Source organism: Numida meleagris, chromosome Z, assembly GCF_002078875.1.
Source record: "Numida meleagris isolate 19003 breed g44 Domestic line chromosome Z, NumMel1.0, whole genome shotgun sequence".
In the NCBI taxonomy this organism is placed as follows: domain Eukaryota; kingdom Metazoa; phylum Chordata; class Aves; order Galliformes; family Numididae; genus Numida; species Numida meleagris.
This window is the reverse complement of record NC_034438.1, coordinates 45,061,746-45,078,605: the sequence shown is the minus strand read 5'-3', so window position 1 is coordinate 45,078,605 and position 16,860 is coordinate 45,061,746. Positions and strand designations below refer to the sequence as shown.

Sequence of the window (16,860 nt, the reverse complement as noted above, 5' to 3'; positions counted from 1 at the left end):
TGTGGTATGGATTTGCTGTGGTATTGTGTGTTGCTTTCTAAATCTACCTTTGCATTTCAATTATTTGGATTATCTATGCCTTTGATGAAGAGAGGGGGTGGAAAATGTAACTAAGTTTTGTAAGTGCAAGAGTGCTAATTCAACTCCAGCACAAAGAGAGAGGATAAAAAGTGTTTTCCTTTGATTCACAGTGGCAAAAGTACATTTCATACATTAAAAAGCTGTACGGTGCCTTTACATAGTAACTGATGGAAATGCTTAGGTGGAAGATTTTAACAGTTTTAAATTAATAATAATGACTCCTAACATACCTAGGTTTGTTTTTTAAAATGATTTTCTCAGTCTATGGGGATATTATTTTCCACAGCAAATAGTTCATCAAATTTATCTGCCTCATTAAATCACGGTCCTTGCATATAAGGAAAGAAACTGTTCATATATGACATTTTAAGTACTGTGTCTTGAAACAGGCAAAATAGAAAAGGAAAAAAAAAAAGGGGGACAGGACAAAACTGCAAATCACGTAGACTTGAGAAGACTACCTTGGTCTGCAGAATCGTAGAATGTCCTGGTTTAGAAAGGACCTTAAAGATCATCAAGTTTCAACCCCCCTGCTCTGGACAGGGTTACCAGCCACTAGACCAGGATGCCGAGAGCCACATCCAGCCTGGCCTTGAATGCCTCCGGGGATGGGGTATCTGCAACCTCCTTGGGCAACCTGTTCCAGTACCTCACCACCCTCTGTGTGAAAAACTTCCTCCTAATATCTAACCTAAATCTCCCCTGTCTTAGTTTAAAACCATTCCCCCTTGTCCTGTCACTATCAACCCATGTAAATAGTTGTTTCCCCTCCTGTTTATGTTCCCTTCGAGTACTGGAAGGCCACAATGAGGTCTCCCCAGAACCTTTTCTTCTCCAAGCTAAACAAGCCCAGTTCCTTCAACCTTTCTTCATAGGAGAGGTGCTCCAGCCCTCTGATCATCTTGGTCGCCCTCCTCTGAACTCATTCCAAGAGCTCTGTGTCTTTCTTGTGCTGGGGGCCCCAGGCCTGGATGCAGTACTTCAGATGGAGCCTCACAAGAGCCAAGCAGAGGGGGACAATTGCCTCCCTCTCCCCGCTGGCCACCCCTTTTTTAATGTAGCCCAGGATGTCGTTGGCCTTCTGGGCTGCCAGTGCACACTGCTGGCTCATGTCCAGCTTCTTGTCCACCAGGACCCCCAAGTCCTTCTCCGCAGGGCTACTCTCAAGGAGTTCTTCTCCCAGTCTGTATGAACACCTGGGATTGCCCTGGCCCAAGTGCAACACCTTGCAATTGGCCTTGTTGAACCTCATTAGGTTCTCATGGGCCCTCTTCTCCAGCCTGTCCAGGTCCCTCTCTTGCAAACTTGCTGAGTGTGCACTCAATTCCATCATCTATGTCACTGATGAAGATGTTGAAGCGCACCAGTCCCAAGACTGACCCTTGGGGGACACCACTTGTGGCCAGCCTCCACCCTGACATAGAACCATTGATCACAACCTTTTGGCTGTGACCAGCCAACCAATTCTTAATCCATTGAAGAGTCAATCCTTCAAGTCTGTACCTCTCCAATTTAGAGAGAAGGATGTGGTGAGGGACCATGTCAAAGGCTTTGGAGAATTCCAGGTAGATGGCATCCTCACCCTTCCCCTGTCCACCAATGTCATCACTCTATCATAGAAGGCCCCCTGACTGGTCAGGCAAGATCTGCCCTTGGTGAAGCCATGCTAGCTGTCTCGGATCCACTCTTTGTCTTGTATGTGCCTTAACACGGTAACCAGGAGGATCTGCTCCATGATCTTCCTGGGCACATAGGTGAGGCTTACTGGCCTGTAGTTCCCCTGATCTTCCTTTCTCCCTTTCTTAAAAATGGGAGTAATGTTTCCCTTTCTCCAGTCACTGGGGACTTCACCGATTTTTCAAATATGATGGGGAGCAGCTGGGCAACCACATCAGCCATTTCTCTCAGAACCCTGGCATGGATATTATCTGGCCCCATGGACTTATATACATTCCATTGCATGAGGAGGTCTCAGACTTGTTCCACTGTTACAGTGGGACTGATCTGCTCCTCTTGCCCTTGCCTAGAGGTTCAGGGTCCTGGCAGACATGGGAATCCTGACCACTGGCAAAGACTGAGGCAAAGCAAAGCACTCATTGAGTACCTCAGCTTTTTCCATGTCTGAAGAAGCCAATTCTCCATTCTCATTTATCAGAGGGGGAACACCCTCCTTGGCCTGTCTCCTCCTGCCTCTGCACCTGTAGAACCCCTTCTTGTTATTTTTCACATCCCTTGCCAAGTTCAGCTCCATCTGTGCTTTGGCTTTCCTGATCGTATCTCTATACATGCAGACAACATCCCTGTATTCTTCCCAGGCTACACAACCCTGCTTCCACTTCCTGTGCATTTCTTCCTTTCCCTCAGTTTAAGCTGCAGGTCCTTCCTCAGCCATGCCAGTTGCCTGCCTCCTCTGCTCGACTTCTCCTGGGGGATGGAGAGCTCTTGCGCTCTCAGAAGGGTGTCCTTTTAAAGAGCTGCCAGCTCTGTTCTCTTCCTATGCCCTTAAGGACAGTTTCCTAGGGGCTCCCATCCAGCAATTCCTTGGGCAGCTGGAATTTTGCTGTCCTGAGGTTTAGGGTCCTGACTGCTTTTTGCCACACCTGCATGCCTCAAGATCACAAACTTCTACAGCCAAGGCTGCCTCCAGTCTTAACCTCTGTAATGCTCTCCTGTGCATTGGTAACTACCAGGTCTAGTAAGACTACACCTTGAGTCGGTCTGTCTAGTACCTGGACCAGGAAGTTATCCTCAACAGACTCCAGGAATCTCCTGGGTTGTCTGCCATCTGCCATGCCACTATCCCAGCAGATATCTGGGTCACTGAAATCCCCCATCAGGACAAGAGCCTGCAAGTGGGACACTTCCTGCAGCTGATGCAAGAAGGCCTCATCTACAAGCTCCCCCTGATCAGGTGGCCTGTAGCAGACCTCAGCCACTAGATGCCCTTTACTGGAGTGATCCTTGATTGTAACTCATAAGCTCTCAACCTGATCGTGGCTGTTTCTCAGACACAGCTCTTTGCTATCCACATCCTAACATAGAGGGCAACTCCCCCTCCCTTCCTACCCTCTCAATCCCTTCTGAAAAGCCTGTAGCCCTCAGTAAGAGTATTCCAATTGTGGGATTTGTCCCACCATGTTTCTGTGATAGCGATTAGGTCATACTTTTCCAGTTGTGCCACAGTTTCTAATTCCTCCTGTTTATTTCCCGTGTTGTGTGCTTTGGTTGGTATAGGAGGCACTTCAGCTGGGCTGTTGGCCTCGTTGCCATCTTGGAGGAGCCCCCCCTAATACCGCTGGGAGACTTTAATCAAATACTGAATTTGCCATAAATATTTACTTAAAAAAAAAAAAAAAAAAAGGAAAAAAAAAGTTTTGCTTTTTTTTCTATGAATGAACAATTTTCCAGTAGCCATATATACCCAAATTAAAATTATTTTCCAAACATATTGAAACAGAGATTAAATATCAGTGTTATCTAGCCACCTCACAAGAACATGCTGCATAAAAATTTGTTTTTTTCTGGAAATGACTGATTGCCACAGATCTTCCTGACTAGGGATGAATTACTATCAATGCAAAGCAATATTCTGTTTGAACACATCTCTTCTAAAGGGATTCTGACATTTATTCCGTGGGATGTGTTATTAGTATGAACAAACACTTCAGTTGTTTTGATGGGTTGGTTGCCATGTGGCAGAACTGTGTTATAGGGTGGGACTGAACATTCTGCTGCTGCTTTTTGGCTGAAAATGCTTCTCATGATAGCTGTTTTGATCACAGGATTTTCCACTCTTTTAAAAATAGTAACTGAATTCACCAATGCTAAAAGCAAACAAACTCATGTTGAAGACTTTTCTGAAAAGCGTTTGATGTCAGATGTGCCTGCACATGTGAGCATTATAAAGAATTATGGTGCAAGACGTAACTGCTAAAGTGCAAACAGACTGAACCCAGTAATAAAAGCCTTTGAGTTATACCACTTCATGCTCTTCTAGAGTACCAGACATACGTACTTTACAGATTTTTGAACACTTCTAGAAAGCTTTAACTACTTCTTTAACATCAGTTTGTTTCATCTATCTATTTTAAAGGCTCAATTGGGAAACCTCTCCCAGTACATTCTTTAAGGAGTCTAAAACTGAAAAAATTATTTCCTTTGGATAATGATTCTTCAGTTTTCAAATGTAACCTTTCTTTTTTTTTTTTCAAAGTGATCATAGAAAAGAAAAATAGTAATGGAAAGAAAAAAATGTAAAGTGCTTTCTTTCTATCAACAGGTATTTCCAGAAAGCGTCATGTGCAATTGTTTTTTTTTGTTTCAAACTATAAGCATGACATACTATGCTGAAAGCAAATCACATTCATTTGGTTGCAGGGATAGTGAAATATGCTGCTTCTGCAAAGACTGTATCTGCAGATACACTATTAACTTTCTCCTGCTGTGATTTCACAGTAATCATATTTTGATTTCATTTTTAATAGAGATTAAAGCTGTCAGCAGTTGATAACTTCATTTGAAAAACTTCCGTTCTAACTGAAAGAAAATGGTGAAAGTCAATGACTTTGAAACACAGTGTGTTCAAGGGGCAATGGGAATTAAAAATTTTGAAAGCCTAATATAACTAGAAACTTTTGTATAGAGATGGAACTAAACTATGTGACCATAGATTTTTGAGTTTTACAGGAAGCCATGATAGTACAAACACAATTATGTCAGAATTCTGTGCTAAGCCTTATTTTTATTATATTCAAAGTGCTTCCATTTTCATTAAAACAAAATGTCCAAGTAATGAATTACCTTACTGGTTGACTGGTTGATATGCTTGTTTTTAGTTAAAGCCGTGATTATGCCATTACATCAACTTTTCCTGTCTGAATTGTATTGCAATTTTGCCTTGCTGTTATTTTTTTGTTGTATTTTGCCGAGGCATTTGTTGGAGAACTTGCCTTAATGTAGTACAGCACACTAAACCTATTGAAGTACATTGAAATATCTTTTCCAGTTTCATATTCTAAGATTTCAAAAAAATTTACAAAGAACGCATTCTTATTTTACATGTAGTGAATGTACTTTACAGGTTGAGAAAAATGGACAGTGTTAATGCTAGCGAATATATCCAGCTTTTGAAATGTTAAGAAGAATTATATTTATTTTTGTAGTTAGGTTCAGTATCTGGATATATGAGCATACAGTGCTCTGAAGGTTTGATAATTAAGGCTTTCTTTCTCTGTTATTAATAAATGTCTTTGCTATTCCCTAGTGATTCTAATATAAATGCCTAAAACTAGGTAGGAATTAATTTGGATATTTTGCTGTTTAAGTAAACATGAATTTTGTCATGGAGTTATCTTTAGATCTGTGTCCGTGATAGGGGGGCAGCAGGTGTACAGGCTCACCAGCCCTGAAAAGAAGGGAAGGAAAAAACAGAGAGTCTCAGTGGTTTATGGGCTGGTTCGGCCCGGTCCTGTGACTAATAAGGCAGGGGACCCGTGGACCTACACCCTAGGAAAGGGAAAAAGGGGGAAGGGTAGGGAGATAGTAGATGGGTCTAAACAAAAAAAAAAGCAGCAACTTTCTGAGGAGGAATGTTAAGTTACTAAATACGATATCAGAATGCAAAATAATACAACACAATACAATTGGAATTGAGGCCAACAAAATCAAACAAAATGAGAGAGGGTGTCCAAAACCGAATGCCTTACTCTGAAGCTACAAGCAGAAAACAGCAGGGGAGCACAGGCTTGCAGGCAGCGAACAAAGAGAGGGTCTCCTGGCCTGCAAGGAGCTCCACCTTTTCCCTCTAAGAGCAAAGGCCGCTAAGGTATGCAGCTCCTCCCCTCCCCCCCCTCCAAGAACCAGGCACCCAGAACCCAGCAAGCAGTCCACTGAACTGGGGCATTAACTCTTTAATTTCCAGTGCTTTACATGATGTTATGATGTGGAATACCAACAACAAAAAAATCACAAAACCACAACAGGATTGTAGTGTTAAAAGAGTAATGTTGCAGTGTCCCAATAGCTCTCTCATATTTTTCCCATTTTCAAGTACTGTTGTGATATTTAACTTTTTGATACATTTTGATCAACTGTAGCAGTTCTAAGACAACTGTAAATTATGTATCCATTAAAGAAGGAAAGATCTTTTAAGTTCTTAAATCCTGAATGCAGTCTAAAATAAACTCTCTATGAGTTAATTTTCTTTTTTATACTTTCCTCTTATTTTCTCTGTGTCACTGTAATTGCTGAGCACATGCATATAAAACCGTGTCACTTATCAGGTCTGTATATTTAAAAACTGCAGAAAAGGTCTTTCTGTGTACCCATTTCATGTCCTATGAAAGTGTCCTGTATTGTTCACTTACATTTAATTGATCTTGGATAGCTATTATTATTTGTGTGTTCAATCATTTCATACTAATACACAGATTTGAGCTATAATTCCACCAAAAAAGAGACAATACAATCTTCGATGTCAAAATAAGTAAGGATTTGAATTTTCCTCCTGGAAGAAGTGTTGGGAAAAACTTGCCATTTTTCTTTTTTCTATGTTCTTTGATGGTTGGTAATTGTTTTGTGGAATATTGTAGAAAAAATACTAAGAAATTTTTAGACAGCTCATGACTTTTATAAGGTTTGATTACTTGACTTACATTACATGACTTACAAAGGTTTGATGTGTTGTACGGAAACAGATGTGAAGGATTACCGTGACTTTATTTTGATTCATCTAATTCCAAATGTGTGAGAGCTAATTAGAAACGCTTTTGTATGTGTTTAAAATTTAATAGAATAAATTTTATTCTTTATGTGTCTTAGTTATTTTAATGTTTTAGACAAACCCAACCTAACCAACAAATAACTCTGCTAACCCTAAATCTAAGTGCTAGACTTTCTCAGTTGCTTATGTTTTGACTGTGCTTTTCTAATCATCTAGGACAGTCAACAAAATACTGTTTTAGCCAAACCATGCTGCAGTGTTTGTATGGGTAGAAAGTATTACTAGTGTTTGAGAATTGGAGATTTTGTTGTTGGTGCTGCTGTAGGTCTACTTTAGGCAATGATGCACTTACCTGTGCTCTTAACTTTAGAGACTTCTGAATTTTAGGAACTTTGAGAATCATAGAATCATAGAATTAGCTAGGTTGGAAAAGACCTACAAAATCACCTAGTCCAACCATCTACCTACCACCAACAACCCCACTAAACTATGTCTCCCAGCGCTATATCTAAACGTTTCTTGAACACCTCCAGGGACAGTGACTCAACCACCTCCCTGGGCAGCCCGTTCCAGCGCCTGACTACTCTTTCAGAAAAGTAGTATTTCCTAATGTCCAGCCTAAATCTCCCCTGGCACAACTTGAAGCCATTCCCCCTCGTCCTGTCACTAGTTACAAGAGAGAAGAGGCCGACCCCCAGCTCACTACAACCTCCCTTCAGGTAGTTATAGAGAGCGATGAGGTCTCCTCTGAGCCTCCTCTTCTCTAGACTGAACAATCCCAGCTCCCTCAGCCGCTCCTCATAAGGCCTATGCTCCAGACCCCTCACCAGCTTCATCGCCCTCCTCTGAACACACTCCAGGGCCTCATTGTCTTTTTTGCAGTGAGGGGCCCAAAACTGAACACAGTACTCAAGGTGGGGCCTCACTAGGGCTGAGTACAGAGGGAGAATGATTTCCCTACTCCTACTGGCAACACTCTTTCTGATACAAGCCAGGATGCCATTGGCCTTCTTGGCCACCTGGGCACACAGCTGGCTCATGCTCAGCCGAGCGTCGACTAATACCCCTAGGTCCGTTTCCTCCATACAACTTTCGAGCCACTCTGCCCCAAGCCTGTAGCATTGCCTGGGGTTGTTGTCGGCAAAGTGCAGGACCAGGCACTTGGTTTTGTTGAACCTCATCCCGCTGGCTTTAGCCCAGAGATCCAGCCTGTCCAGATCTCTCTGTAGGGCCTCTCTACCTCCAGGCATATCGACACTTCCTGCCAGCTTGGTGTCGTCTGCAAAGAAGTCTGTAGGTATGTGGAAACATTGGTATACAATAATGCGTAGGAAGTATCTCTTGTATGGAATTTTAAAATATTGTCAGGTGGTAAGAGCAGTGAATATCAGCTTTGAGAAATCTCATTGGATTAAGACAGTTTATGTTGATATATAAAGGTTTATTTTCCTATGCAAAAAGAGAAGTGGTTAAATTTTGGTGGTATTTGATACCCGATACTGAAGGTCTTTGGAACAGTTTGCTTCCTGTCAAGATATTATTATTGTTTCCTTCAAATATTTTGTATGTTACCTGTTAGTATCCAAATGTTCTCTCTTGTTCGTTATAGGTATCTGACTTAGCTGTGAACTTTAAGAGCCAGTTAATTCTGAAGGCTGAATAAATTAATGGAGAAATTCAAGTCTTCAGTAGTGTGATCTTTTAGCTTACTGTTTTAAAACAATGGATTGTGTTCCATTTGTCCTTTTAAAAGTTCAGAATGATAAGCTTAATAAACACGGTAGCACCTTTTAAGAGAAAGGTACAGATATGAATTTTGTGCTTACATAGCTGTGAGTCTTCTTAGCAGCTTACTGCATATCAGCTTCATTAACTCGTTGTTTTGGATCTTTCTGTGCTAAGTGGGAAAAAATGATTCAGAGATGGAGGCTAAAGTAGGTTCTTCATTTGATCAATTCAGGTATTTGTATTCCAGTGTTAGATGCTTTTTTCCCTCCTATTTTTACATATGTACATGTTACAATATCTTCCAGTGTCTGTCCAGTCAAGAATAACAAAGAACTGAGCTCTGGCAGTATGCTGCTGACTGTAATGGACCCTTGCTACCTCTGCTGGTCCCTATTGGGTCTTGCAAAAGGGTTTTCTGTATGGACACGATGGTTCTGTGGGGCCTCATAAGGTTCATACAATATGCTGTCATGCAGGCAACCTTTAAAAATAATAATAATAAAAGTCATCTGATTTAGAGGAATTGTAGTTTACTGAAAATATTTGGAGAGCACTTCTGTTAAGAATTGTGCCCATAAAGATGTTCTATACAGATGTAGATAACAAGACCCACAAGGTCACATCACAAAGATTGCAACATTCTAGGTAACCCTTAGCATATTAGACAGATCTGGCAGTGTTTGTAAGATATATTGATGTTATTTCATGAAACTTCTCTAAGACCTTAGAAGGGAAAGGTTTTCCATCTCTTAGAATGTGTCCCTTTCCTGTAGCTGTCACTCTGGTTTGCTTGTTGCAGTGCTGAATTGCGTCGGAGTTCAGTGTGTGCTTATCTTCAGAACGTGCTGAAATTGTGGGAGGATGAGAAATACAAGGTCTATCGGTGTTCAGAGTTACAGTGATTTAAATTGTTTAAAGCCAATTTAGTTAAATTCTTGGAACTTCCTTTATGGATTCTTAATTCAGTTTTAGTGCAGTTCAGTTTCCTTTAGCATTTTTTTTCTTAATAAGAATTTTATCTGAGTAGGCTTTCTTAAGCTTAGCTGAATTACTGCTAGTATTTTTAGGACTTTAATGTTCTACCTTTAGTTAAACTGTTAAAACTGACTTTTACAGAAAGCACATGCTTTTTGGAAAGCATCTTGTTTGTAGTGCAGTCTGAACCCATTCCCATGTCACATTAGAGAGCCAGGGGAGATACGTCCTCTGACAGCATGTCGGGAAAAAATTACCTAGGAACAAGCCATGTTAGCCATGGAAATTGGCATATTTAGTTTAAAAAAAAAAAAAATCAAGTGAGAGGCACATCTGAGTCGGGAGCTTTCTTAGCTGCGTTTCAGGTGGATGTAAGGATGCTGCTTCCTTGTAAATGTGTGTCACCCCACAAATGGCTCCCAGAAACAAGCTCATAGACTACAGAGTTTGCAGTATCCATGTGAGATGGTGTGTTCAATACAGAAATGTTATATAAGAGGCATAGTCTAGCAATTGTACTCAAACTCCCATCCTCTGAGCACACACACAGTAGATGATCTCCTGCCAGCACCTCCCTGCATCCCACCTGCTGCAGGCTGCACACTGCTGGGCACCTGCCCTGAATGCCAACCCAGTCTGCTGGGCTTTGAGTGGGTTGTGCTTCAGATGAGCTGTCAGTACCATTTGAAGTATTAGCTGACTTAAAATCAATTGGATTTCAGATTCCACGTTGTATTTCTCGCCTTCTGACTGATAATGTGTTACCTTTAATATATCAGGAGTCATGCTCTGCCTGGAAGCACTGTGGGAAGAGAATGATGGAATGTGGGAAAAAGGTAGTGAGAAAGCAAATACAAAACTGAGCTGGAGGAATGGTAGAAAAGGTGAGAGTTGACTTTGTCATCCAGCTTCTTCTAGGCAAGTACCTTATGTCATGCTGAATTTTAATTAGTGGCATAATCCTCTGCTAATAATTTTCTCATTTTTCCATGCTCTTTTTATTCACATCCCTCATAACTATTGTTCTTGGTTATCTCCTCACTTCCTGCCTCTACTTGTGTGTCCACTTACCATCTTCTGTCTCCTTTTCTAAATAGATAGAGGCAGGCTAGAGAGCACTTACTGAAGAAGATCATGATGTTTTATATTTTATTTGTCCTTGTCCTGTTTGCTCCTAAAATTCCATCTGTTGTGTTTGACCACAACCTAGTATTGAGCTGATCTTTTAATTAGAGTACCTATTAGAATGTCAAGATGCTGTTTGTAATTGTTGATCACTGACTGAGAGCACACCAGAGGGCTTGAAGACTCATGTCTCTATGATTTGAAAATTATGTGTAACATGGCAAGAAGCAGCCATGTGATAGTTGGAACATCAAGAATAAAAATTAATGAAAAATCTTAGTTTGTCATCTACGTAAATAACAGGAATTCTTTTGGAGCTTAAATCTAATACTGAAAGTGTGCATAAAATGGTTGAAACTTTTTTCATTAACAGTCTTTTTATAAAAGAACCAAATGGAAGTCATCAAACCAGTGTGCCTACCCTGAGGTAGAATGACAGTGTCTCTGACTCATGAAATGAGTTTACAGTGCTGACATCATAAGTGGGATTTGCAGGAATTTCAGTGGACATGTTTTTTTTCCCGCCCAAGTTGAACTTAATGGTGCCTAATGGTACATGAGCTGTGAGTGTTATCCCAGTCCCTGGTTTCTTGTCCTTTATGTTTTACCAGTTGTGCTCAGACCTCAGAAGTCTAATCAGTAGAAATGGACTGGAGCTGCTGGTCACATCCTGGAGACCTTGAGCTCTTCTATCTGTGAGCAATGTAGTATCACATCCTGTTTACCAGTTAAGTAGCCACATGCTGTCTGTCTGTGGGAGTGTTCTGAAAAAAAAGTCTTGTTTTTCTCCTCTTTACAAAAAGTCTGAAAAGAGTACCAAAAAAGCAGTAAGCTTTATAAAACAAACTTTTGCACCTCTGAGCAAGTTCTGTAATTGTCTTCAAGAGGGCATATTTAAGTGAGAGAGATTTTTCTGCCTGATATACAAAAGCTTTTATAATTTCAAGAGCAGTTATAGCACTTCTCTGTTAGTAGGTATTTCTCTGAGGAAGCCATGAATGTTTTGACCTATCTGTGTATTTTAGAGTGAAACAAAACATAGCCTTTGAGTTAGAAGTGATTTTTTTTTTTATTTTATTGTGGAGCATTAGTTTTTAACGATTTAGAAAACTCCAAAGTTACTGATTTTTTTTTTTCCAGAAAAGAATCGATATCTTTCCAGTTAATTATAACGGCCTTCCAGTATCTAAAGGGAGTCTATAAGAAAGAAGGGGACAGACTTTTTAGCAGGATCTGTTGTGACAGGACAAGGAGAAATGGTTTCAAACAAAAAGAGGGGAGATTTAAACTGGATATAAAGAAAAGGGTAGTGAAGCACTGGAAGAGGTTGCCCAAAGAGGTGGTAAACGTCCTGCCTCTGGAGGCATTCAAGATCTGGGTGCACTGGGCTGTGAGCACTCTGTTCTGGATGTCCCTGTTTATTGCAGGGTGGTTGGACTAGGTGACCATTAGGGGTCCCTTCTGACTCTATTGATTCTGTGATTGTTTAAAAAAAAAAAAAAAAAAACTATCTAACTGCAGTGGAATTTTTACAGTGTGAGTTTACTGTAGGAAAAAGACTGCACATTGGATGTGATTTTGTTTCAGGTTTTTATTCCAGCTTAATCTGAATTTGTGCAATTTTTACACAGAAGGAAATCTTTTTATGTATGTGAAGGTATGTTTGATTCTGTGCTTGAAAACTGAGCAAAAATAAACTCTTGTTTATCCTCAACATACAAGTTTTATGTTAATTTGGAGCATTTCACACTTTCTTCACAAAAATCTATTTCCAGTTGTGGGCGTATTTTTATCAGTGGGATGAATATTATCGGGATATTCTCCACTAATATCATAGCTAACAGGGGCTTCTTACTGTCTATAAGGTACTCTATTTTTTTATATTCTTCTTAAGTTTTGTTAATAACTTACAGTGATGGTTGTTAATAAGGGTAAACTGATTTATCAAGCCCTGTTCTTTATGAGCTGGAGCTCTACTTTGTGCTGAAACGCTTCTGCCACTATTGGAAGTCAGAATGAGATGTTTGTTGTGTCTTGTTTGTTATTTTATTTCATTTAAATAATTTGAACTTCAATAACCTGGCTGTTTCTTGGCTGAAAAGCTGTTGTGAGCATGCGGATATTGGCAGTGCTTGCATCTCTGGCATGTATTGTTACTGCATGTTGTCATATGTTGCTGGGATCTGCAGATATAGCAGCTGCTGGTCATTCCTGGGGAACTTGCCTGCCAAGATGAATGAAATTGTGAGGGAGGAGAACTGCAATTCGCAGAATCCTGCAACTGCAACAGAGCAGTAGGATTACAAGAGCATAATGAGAAGGTCTTGTCCTACCGTGTATACTTGGCAGATGTATTTAATGACATTGAGGTACATGCATAGGATGGGAGGGTGTTGCATGCTATTTAAGCCACTTTAGTGATCCATGAGAATTTTCACTCTCTGCAGTGAAACCTACTTCTTTGTACCTGAGAGCAGAAAAACATCTTAACTTATCTGCAGCATAAGGAGTGATTTGGAGGAACTGTGTATGCCACAAATGTTACATGTTTTCTGTGGTTATGAAACTTTTGCTTCCTTTTGTTGTTTTGTTTGCATAAGTGATGGGTATTATGTGCATCATATATCTGACAGCAAGGCAGATGTGATTATCCATGGATATTTTAAAAAAGACTAAAAAAGAAATAACACATAGAATTATCTTGTGCCTCTTAAGTAACGCTTTATGCATTAACTGTAATTTTATGGCTGGTGTATTCTGATTGCAAGGCTCCAACATGAATATTTTTACATTTTGGATTCTAGGAGCAAATAGTTTCTGGAAAGAGAACTGTGTAACAGAAGTTGATATATTATACATATATATGTATTTTTATTTGTATATATTTTCCTTTTGAGAGCTGAATCTCTTGGTCCTCAGTGATTATACCATAAAATTAACAACTTCTTATCTGTGTTTCCTTACAACATTAGCTATATTGTTATTGTCAAGCATTAAAGCATACCTGAGTCACATGGTAGGGCGAAAATATGACCTACTCTTTAATGAGCCTGCAATCTAACCAATGCAGAAAAACAAAAGAAAAAAAAAGGCATTTATTTATTTGTTGCCACAGTCTTGGGAAAAGAAATAAAATATAGTTTTGTCCATGTTGGATACTGACACCACTGGATGTTAGTTCCAGAGGAGATTGGTTATCTAAATTTTTAACCTCAAGGAGATTTATTTACAAACTGTGGCTGGGAAGAACATTTGGTGGAAAATTCAGGCAGATGTTGCCCTACATAATCTTGTTCTACGTTTACAAATAGGGCAAACCAAGAAAGATTGATTTGTACCCAATTTTTAAGACTATTTTAGATTTAAATAAGCTGAACAAATGGGAATGTTTCACAACGTTCCTAAGTACAATTTTCATGAGGCTGTTTATTTTGCCATTTTGTGTGTATGTGTGTGTTTTGTGAAGACAAGCTGAAGTCTTTAGTATCTTCTTTATTACAGCTTGTATGTACTAATATTATTCAGAGTTGTTTACATATTGTGTAGTAAAGGCTAATCTGGCTGAGCAGTGTTGTATCCTCTTGTTGCCGTATTCCTAATTCTGTATTCCTTTTTTCTTGACTCTTTTTTTTTTTTTAATATCTTTGCTTGTTCAGTTTCTTCAGTCTTTTCTCATTTTTTTCAATTTTGTGGATTTTAATTATTCTCCACATTTATTAGGCTGTTGCCTGAATTGAGTCAGTTTTGATCACCATGTTAGAAGCACTCATGACATCTTGTAATCTGTTCAATTTTTCTGACTTCCAGTGGATGCTGTATGAAACATAAATGTATTTATTTACAGAAACCATTCCTTTGGTGTAGCATGGTTGCACAAACACTTATTAAAATTCCCTTTATAGAGGGAGCAGCTAGCATGATAGAATTTGTTCTTGGAGTTATTTTGTGTGACTACTGATGGCCTGCTTGTACTATAACAAGAGGTTATAATCTGAGTCAAACTTTCCTTATGTTACCTGATGAAAATATTTGTGCATTTGATGAACATTTTCTGGCTTCTTTTCTGGTTACGTTTCAATTAGAGTGCAATTTATTTTAAAAAATCTCTTGAGTTTTCTGTCTTCTCTCAGGTAACATGTGCAGGAAGCGCTAACTGTATTTACACAATTTTTGGTGGCTTAAATGGTGTTTCCTTTTGTTTTCTATGTATCTTATATTTGACTCTAATACTTGGTTTAAAACAGTAAATGGTGAAGTATAAAATGTAGTATAAGATTTCAGGTCATAACTGCAGATTCTGTAAGAGCATGTTCAGTCATTGATTTCAGCCAGGATTTTCAACTAGTAGTTCAAAAATATAATATCATTTGGTAATAGGGTCCACAACTGTGAAATGATGCAACTTATTGTGAAAGTTAGTAAATGATTTGGTTATTTTGTCTGCTGGCCTGAACTGGTTATATTCAGACAGAAGGAACTTCGTTCGCCTTGGAGGTTTAGCTGTTGCAATCCACATAATGTGTACTACTTTCTTGTGTGGCTGTTCTGTTTGCTCTTGTCTTTAGAATTCCATGACATGGATATATTTCATGATAGTTTTTCAGCAAAAAGTGAGAGATTACTATGCTTGAAACTCAATGTGCACAGTACTCCTTGTAACCACCTAAGTAGAAGACAGGAAAGAATAGTATTTAACAAGTTTTTATCAGGACTTCTACCTCTTTCTTATTCTCTTAATGCTAGAAGGCATGCTGTTGGAATAGTAGTGTAGTAAGACCTTAGTATTTTAAAATTGATAACTTTATTAAATATTTTACTGTAGTAGATCACATCATGTCTGTCATAGAATGGACCAGTTATGCAGTTGCTGGATAACTTTCTCATATGTTACTGATTATTTCCTCTCTGCATCTCTGCAGAAGGATTCCCTGTTTTGTCCCAGTGTTGTAAGATTACACTAGGAAATTGTATGCCTTACTCCCTTTCAAATGAAACCTATTTCAAAGCTTGGTAACATAAAGGAAAAGGCCAAGCATGGATTTTTTTTTTTTTTTTTTTTTTTTTTTTTTGGTGCTCTCCTTCAGAGGGATTCTACATGCTTAACAATTGATGTCTGTATATTCCAGTTTGCTCCTTTATCATGAGCTACACTTCTTCTATGGACTGTAGTTCTTCCATAACTTACCTGTGTAGACTGGTTATGGAACTAGATCAATAACTTTTAAGTTCAGTGGCAGCAGAGTGATCTCTCTTACATGGTTAATTTGACCAACATGTGCTTTTAACCAATGCAAGTGAAGAGTTAGTGGCTCAGGAATATGGAAAGAAAACTGTTTTTATAAAATGTGGTGGAAGGCTTTCTCTCTCTGAAAAGAAAAGCTCCATGCAGGATTCAGAGATCAGAGCAAGCAGACAGCTGAGCCTGAACTCATAGCATGCTCACCAGAGTTAGCAAAATCCTTGAAAATCTGTAATAATTAAGTAAAAAAGAGGAGTTTTTACTTCAACCAAAAAAACCTGTGAATGTCTATCGATGGTTTACAGGCCGGTTCAGCCCAGTTCCATGACTAATGGGGCAGGGAGACCCACAGACTCACGCCCCAGGAAGGGGGAAAGGGGAAAAAGGCAAAAGGGTAGGGAGATGGGTCTAAAAACAAAACAGTGGTAATGATTTGAGGAGGAAAGTTAATTTACTAAACAAGATATCAGAATGCAAGATAACACAATATAATACAATATAATTGGAATTGAGGCTAATAAATAAAATGAGAGAGAGAGTTTCCAAAAACCAAAGGCCTCACTCTAATGCTGAAGGTGAGACAGCTAGGGAGCATGCACTGCCAAGATGACCGGTAAGAAAGAGGGACATCTTGTGACTTGCAAACAGTTTTATCTTTCCCTCTGAACAGAAGATGGAAATGAAAAGTCCTCTGAGGTATGTATTTCTTCTTTTCTTCTGAGAAAAAGATACCTGGAAAATCGGCAGTCCACAAAACTGGGGCATTAACTCTTTAACTTCCAGTGCTCTACATGATGTTGTGATGTGAGACTACATGTGTTATGATAGGAGACTGAGGGGAGACCTCATTGCTCTCTTCAAATACCGGAAAGGTGATTGCAGCGAGAGCAGGGTTGGTCTCTTCTCACTGGTGACAGGTGACAGGACAAGGGGAAATGGCCTCAAGTTGCAGCAGGGGAGGTTTAGGTTGGATATCAGAAAAAACTTCTTT

General features: G+C 39.4%; 1 protein-coding gene across 1 annotated transcript in view; it reads left to right on the top strand.

Moving 5' to 3' along the window:
• The window catches only part of CHSY3 (chondroitin sulfate synthase 3), a 157,125-nt gene that overhangs the window by 87,855 nt on the left and 52,410 nt on the right, over positions 1–16,860 (top strand). The gene's annotated exons all lie outside the window — the stretch shown is intronic.